The sequence below is a fragment of the Gekko japonicus genome, unplaced genomic scaffold (assembly GCF_001447785.1).
Source record: "Gekko japonicus isolate JY-2015 unplaced genomic scaffold, Gekko_japonicus_V1.1 scaffold4404, whole genome shotgun sequence".
NCBI classification, from domain to species: domain Eukaryota; kingdom Metazoa; phylum Chordata; class Lepidosauria; order Squamata; family Gekkonidae; genus Gekko; species Gekko japonicus.
The window spans coordinates 77,931-85,374 of record NW_015165381.1 but is presented as its reverse complement, the minus strand read 5'-3'; positions in this window follow the sequence as shown (position 1 = coordinate 85,374).

The following is a 7,444-nucleotide window of genomic DNA, read 5'->3' as shown; positions in this document are numbered from 1 at the left end:
AAATAATTTTATTCCCAGTCCCAAAAATCCATTTAATATATAGTCCTCAGATAGAGGACGTATCAGATATTAAACTGATAAGAACAGATACTACACTTGATCTTAGCCAAAAGGCCGAGAAGCGATCTTAGAGATCTTAGCCTCACAAATCAAATGGCAAATTGACTGCCAAAACAGGCTCCAAAATAGACTAATGGGACCAAATCTGGAGCTCACCCAGTCTTTCATCTAAAATCTTCTGTATCAAACTAAATTTCTTTAAAACTCTTCATCGATGGTACCTAACAACTGCAAGGCTAAATAAGATGAACCCAGGAATTAATAAACTCTGCTGGAAAGAATGCGGGATGACTGGAGATTTTATACACTGTTGATGGTCCTGCCCGTCATCTCAACAGTTCTGGACACAAATATTACAACAAATCCACAAAATCACAGGATATAAATAATAAATACATAATCTTTCAATTTATTAATTGCTCAATCCTGCTGGTGCTGGCTCTGAGCGATTTACAGTTACACATTCACAAAGGACTAACAATGATTCATAGGGGTAAGGGAGGACAACACATATATATAAATCTTTATATCGCACACGTTCGCAGCCGACGGGGATTTTTGCTCAGTTGTAGACTCAGACATGTTCCAGACGGCATTTTCCACTTGGCTTGGCTTGATGACATCAGCTTTTTTTCTCCAGGACTCTTCGGGTCGCAGCGCCGGACTGCCACCACCTGGCCGGAACGGCCCATTACAGGTTTCTTGATGCCGAAGAGATCTTCTAGGCTTCCGGTCTTACGAGCTGAACATTCCGTTTGCCGGCTAACACCTCCCCCACCGGGGGGGTTTGGTGTGCCCACCCGCTCTAAGGAGTGGTGCCCATTTTATCTACTCGCTGAAGCTTTCGAACCGCTGGGTGGACGGCAAGCTGGGGACAACGCTGGTAGCTCATACCAGCGGGGGGCTAGAACTGACAGCAGTTCTGTTCAACTCAGATGTTACTTGTAAACAGAGGATAAATCCCCTGTGCCACCGCTCCCCACTTACCTTTCCTACCTGAAACAGTCTTGCTGGATGTCCTCCCAGATACCTGCAAAAGGAAAGATACAAAAACATGAATTGCAGCGTTATTAGCAATTGCAAGAATCACTCTAGCCCAATATTGGAAAAACAAAAATCAACCCACCCTACAATGTTGGCAAAATAAAATCTGGGAACACTTTGTATATGGCAAAATAGTCTCTCACCAAAACTCTTTTCAAGCAACTTGGTTCCCAGCAGTGAACTATCTCGTAGAAGCAGGAGTCATTCCTAACAATAAACATTATCAAGATCTGTTATATTTCTAAACTATATTAAAGCAGTATTAGTTATATAGGAGTGAATTGACATATGAGAGTAAAGGAGACATTGAAGGTTAGGAAAAGTCATTTAATTTACGATGTAAATATGTGTTATAAATGTTGTACTGTTGAATATAATGTTCAAAAATAAAAAATATTAATATTTTTTTTTAAAAAAACCCTCCCTTGTGGCCAAGCTGCGTGACTGAGCCTTCCATGTAAATTTGCCCTGAACTTTTCTTTTCAAGGAAGCAGTCCACTACTACTGTCTCCAGCCAAGGACCAAGGAGGCAACTTCAACCTTTCCCTCAAGCTGTTTTTTTTCCTTAAAGCCATTCCTGTTAGGTTGCTTTTCTCTCTCCAGGGTCCAGGCGCACCTTAAAGACTAACAAAAAAAAATGTATAAGGATTGTGTTTGTATTTATGCTTTGTTATGGCCAATGGCTAATACAATAAACTTGATGATGATGACTAACAAAATTTGTGGCAGGTGTAGGAGATTTCATGAGTCACTCTGGAGAAGTGAGCAGTGACTCACGAAAGCTCCTCCCCTGCCACAAATTTAGGCTGCGGTCCCATGGAGCATTAGCCATGCTACAGAGACAGAAGATAGGCGGATTTTCCGGGCGCGATCAAACCGCAACATCTGGGAAGCGTAGAGCTCCCGTGGCTCACCTGAGGCTTCCCGCTGAAGATGCGCCGTGAAAAACTAGTACCTCCGAGGTACTAGTTTCTGGAAACCGCGGGGCAAGGGCGGGCGTCTGATCACGCTTCCGGTGGTAGCTCGTGCCATCCGGCGCCTGCCCATGTCCCGTTGCAAAAAGGGTCCCCCCCAAGTCTCCACGGGATGCGCACAAGCACTTTATCCAACAGCCGCGCAGTCATTCGCTCTGGGGCAAACAGCCACGCCTCCCCCCCGCGATATCCGGCCCGTGTGACCGGGGCCTTAGTTAGTCTTTAAGGTGCTCCTGGACTCTTTCTCTTTTCCACTGCTATGGACAGACTAACACGGCGACCCATCTGGATCAATCTCCTTCCAGGGGAAAAGGTGATCCCCCCCCCCGGGAGAAAAATTGTGTGTGTGTGTATGCTCCTAGTGTAGGGCTCCTAGGGTCCTGGCCCCACTGCTGGACCTCCTGATGGCACCTGGTATTTCTGGCCACTGTGTGACACAGAGTGTTGGACTGGATGGGCCATTGGCCTGATCCATCATTGGCTTCTCTTCTGTTCTTATGTAATTCTGTTCAAGATTCCAGCATCTTTCTGCCCCTCTTAGGGTTGGGGGGCATCGTTGTGGTTGTTGTTTGAAGCCGAGACAAAACTGAGTGAAACAACACAGCAGACGTTCCCAACCTTTTTGAGCCTGTGTGCGCCTCTGCAAAATGGCTGCCATAAAATGGCTACTGCAGGAGGCAGGGCTAGCCACAAAATGGCTGCCGCAGCTTACCTCCAGTCACACGGTGAAGAAGTGCTGTGGTGGCAGCTGCGGAGAAAGCAAGTTATATATATATATATATTTTTAAAAAAAAAAATGTGCACAGCCAACCAGAGACATTGCTGAGCAAACACTCCACCTGGTTCCACCCACTTTCTGAAAACACTTGACAGATACCAGGAAAGGGGTCGGCAGGTGGGATCACATTGGGGAATCCCACGGGAGATCATGGTTAGTTTGGCCCTAAGTCCATGGGTTTGCAGATGCCAACATGGCACTGGTACACACAATGGCAGTTTTAAAACAAGGAATACCAAACCTGGCAAGATCCATTTCAACCAGGGTGGTAGAAAACGTTTTATCGGCTCAGATCTGCCAGAACAAATCCGCCACCGTGCCTTTCAGCCAACAGAACATGGAATTCCACTGCGGGTCGAACTGTGGACTTGGAAGGAGGCCCAGCGGCTGCTCAGTGCCATCTCCTTTCTGAAAGCATCAAGCCATTAACTCCGCATCGGGCAGCCCTCCCTGCGGTCCAGAGCACAGCGTCCCCCCCAAAAAAAACCAAACTGTTGGGTGTACAGCCAGAAAAGAGCTGAAGAGAGCTGTCTTTACGACCTTGTGCCTCAGGTGTCTTTACGACCTTGTGCATTGACCCATTCTTTTTTGTCCTGTTCTGGTCAAACAGGTTTTTGGAGCATTTATTGGCGAACAGCAACAGAAAAGCTACCCAAGATGGTTGTGATTTGAGTGGGAATTCCATGATTGCAGCCCCCTATCAGTCTGGTGGGGATTTTATTTATTTATACTCCGCCTTTCTTTCCAGAGGGGATCCAGAGCAACTGACATCATTTTCCTTTCCTCTGTTTTATCCTCACCACAACCCTGTGAGGTAGGTTAGGCTGAGAGTGCGTGACTGGCCCAAGGTCACCCAAGCCAGCTTCTGTGGCAGTGTGGGGATTCGAACCTGTGTATACCAAGATCCTAGTACGACACTTAAACTACTAAACTAGGCTGATCCTGTGCTATTCGGTCTGTAGCTAATTGAGGGGGAAATTCCTTCCCAACCCCAAATACAGCTGTTAGGTTCTGTACCTCTCCACCGGATTTTCCAGAAGAAGAAGAAAAAAAAGAGATTGCATTTATACCCTGCCCTTCACTCGGAGTCTCAGATCGGCTTCCAAACTCCTTTCCCTTATCTTCCCCACAACAGACACCCTGTGAGGCAGGTGGGGCCGAGAGAGCTCTGACAGAAACTGCTCCTTTTCAAGAACAGCTGTGCCAGAACTATGGCTTGCCCGAGGTCATCCAGCAGCTGCAAGTGGAGGAGTGGGGAAATCAAACCCGGTGCTCCCAGATTAGAGTCCGCGCTCCTCACCACTACACCAAACGGGGCCATCTCGTTATCCTAGTGTACACGTATATTCGACCGTTCCTTTGGAAAACATGCCTTGTTCTCCGTTCTCTTATCATCTCAATAACTCTGTCAGGTAGATTCAGGTGGGCAGCCGTGTTGGTCTGGAGCAAGAGAACAAAGTCCGAGTCCAGTGGCGCCTTTAAGTCCAACAAAGTTTAATCCTGGGTATAAGCTTTACAGGAGCTGCGGTGGCTCAAGTGGTTAAGATGTTGAACTGCAGCCTGTGGAAGGTCGGTAGTTCAGCAGTTCGAGACCTGAGTGCGCCGCATGACGGAGTGAGCTCCTGTCTCTAGTTCCAGCTCCTGCCAACCTAGCAGTTCGAAAGCAAGAAACTGCAAGTAGATAAATAGGGACCACTTAGGTGGGAAGGGAACAGCGTTCCGTGCGCCTCGGTGTTTAGTCGTGCCGGCCACATGACCACGGAAACGTCTTCGGACAGCGCTGGCTCTTCGGCTTGGAAACGGAGATGAGCACCGCAACCCTAGAGCCGGATTCAACTGGCTTTCGAGCAAGGGAGACCTTTACCTTTACTTTTCTAAGCTTTATACTCGACTCGACTGTGCGACTGAACAACAACAACATAAGCTTTTGTGGTCATGCGAGTCCAGTAGAGTAAAACTTTGCTGGTCTTCTTAAAGGTGCCACTGGAGTCAAACGTTGTCCTTGTGAAGAAGGAGATGCTGGAAGACAGCGAAGGACCCAAGGTGATCCTGTCAGCTTCAGTTCCGCTGGCTGTCCCGGATGCCACTCCGGCCGTCGCACCACACTGGCTTGTAGGGCTGTTCAGATGCCTCCCGAGCCCTGCTCCCAGGGCTCTTTTTGTAGAAAAAGCCCAGCAGGAACTCATTAGCATAATAGGCCACACCCAACAGCAGGAACTCATTAGCATAGTGGGCCACACCCCTGACAGCACAGCTCATTAGCACATTAGGCCGCACCCACATGTTACCAGAAGTGTGGTAATCGAGCCACACCCACCTTTTGCTTCTTGTTCTGTTTACCTTGTTTGTTGTCCAAACCCAGGGCCTTTTTTTGTAGCAGGAACTCCTTTGCATGTTAGGCCACACACCCCTAATGTAGCCAATCCTAATGAGTTTCTGCTGTTGGGAGTGGCCTATTATGCTAATGAGTTCCTTCTGGGCGTGGCCAACTTGGGAGCCAGCCGGAACTCCGTTCCTGTGTGTTCCTGCCCCAAAATAGCCCTGCCTGCTCCAAAGACTCCAAAGAAAAGGGAATGGCCGAAATAGCATCTTGGGGTTGTCCTGATAGGAACTGACCTCTATCCGGTGTCCTGTTTCTTTTGACAAACAGGTGGCGAAATCTGTAGGAGGACTGGTGTTCCAGGGCACGTGGCCGTTAAATGGCAGGGTGGAAATGTCATGAGCCGAAGTGGATCAGGTCCTCCTCCTCCCAAGATTTCATCTCAGCCCTGTCAGTTTTGACTAATAGGATCGATTAGACTTTGCAACACGGACAATAGCATGAATTACATTGCGCAACCACCTACGCAGTCTTGCTTTTCAAATCTCTTCCTCTCCACAAGTCGTCCAGAACCCAAAGAGGAAGAGGAGAAGAGACTGTATTTATAACCTGCCCTTCACTACCCGAAGGCGTCTCAGAGCGGCTTGCAAACTCCTTTCCCTTTCCCTCCCCACAACGGACACCCTGTGAGGTAGGTGGGGCTGAGAGAGCTCTGACAGAAACCGCTCTTTTTTCAAAACCAGCTGTGCCAGAACTATAGCTTGAGATCTCTCTCAAAGAACGGCCCTTGAGAGAACAGCTCTGAGAGAACTTGTGACTGACCCAAGGTCATGCCAGCGGCTGCGTGTGGAGGAGTGGGGAATTAAACCCGGTTCTCCCAGATTATTTATTTATTTATTTATTTGATTTGTCACCCGCCCTCCCCGCTGAAGCAGGCTCAGGGCGGCTTACATAGTATTATAACGAGATAAAGCAAATTAATAAAACTGCAATAAAATAGGTCTGAAGCAATACATAAAGTGCTAGCGCAATACAGCGATGGCGGTCATCCGCAACACGGTCTGGGTCGTATCGGCGGAGCACAGGCTATTCAGTTGGTATAATATTGCAGGTAGACGGATGCGGCTCCCTAATCAAAGGCCTGGTAGAAGAGCTCCGTTTTACAGGCCCTGCAGAACTGCAAAAGGTCCTGCAGGGCCCTGATGTCTTCTGGGAGCTCATTCCACCAGTATGGAGCCGCCACTGAGAAGGCCCTGGCCCTTGTCACTGCTAGCCTGGCTTCTCCGGCCTATCGGATTAGAGTCCGTGCTTCTAACCACAGTGGAGAAATCAACTCCAAATGTGCCTTTTCAAACTGGGTTGGGTGGCTACAAGCATGGATGGCTTCAGAAGGGAATTAGATAAGCATATGGAGCAGAGGTCTATCAGTGGCTATTAGCCACAAGGTATAGATAGGGACTCTGGGGCAAGTGATGCTCTGTCATCTTGGTGCTTGGGGGGGTCAACAGTGGGAGGGCTTCTAATGTCCTGGCCCCACTGGTGGACCTCCTGATGGCACCTGGTATTTCTGGCCACTGTGTGACACAGTGTTGGACTGGATGGGCCTTTGGCCTGATCCAACATTGGCTTCTCTTATCTTCTTATGTTCTCTTATGTGCCTTCCGAACCCTGCTAGACTTCCCTCATCTCCCGTCGTTTAAGACCATTCCCGAAGTTGGGAGCCAAAGAGTTTTGTGGGATCCCAGAGCTAGTTCCATTGGTGGCAGCCAGGAATGAACGGGCAGGCGATTCTGGTGAGCTGAGGAAGAGCAGACAAGAAAGGTGGAGGCTGGGGAGTAGACCTGCCTTTCACAGTTCAGCTCTTGGCAGGACAACATGGAAATGGCACGCATGCTTTGGCTGCTGTCTTCCCTGCCTCTCGGCAAATGGCGCCTGAAGGTTTTGAAGTGAATAGCAGGCTCCCAGCTCCTGCTGTACTTGCTCAAGAGTCACAAAAGAGCCACAGTTTGAAAAGGCATTTGGTGGGGACATGTTCACACTGTGGAATGCTACATGCACACCAGCAGCGCCATATGCCTAACCATGAAATCGTTATGGGAGAAACAGGAATGCTTTTCAGTAGAGATGTGAAGGCCTGGAAAAAAACCGAAAAAATTCGGGGGGGAAACGTTTCCCCCCCGTTTTTTTCCTGAAGCCTTTTTGTTTTTTTCCGAAAAATTGAAAAAAGAAAAGAAAAGGAAAAAAAATTGATTATGGAACGCTTTATTT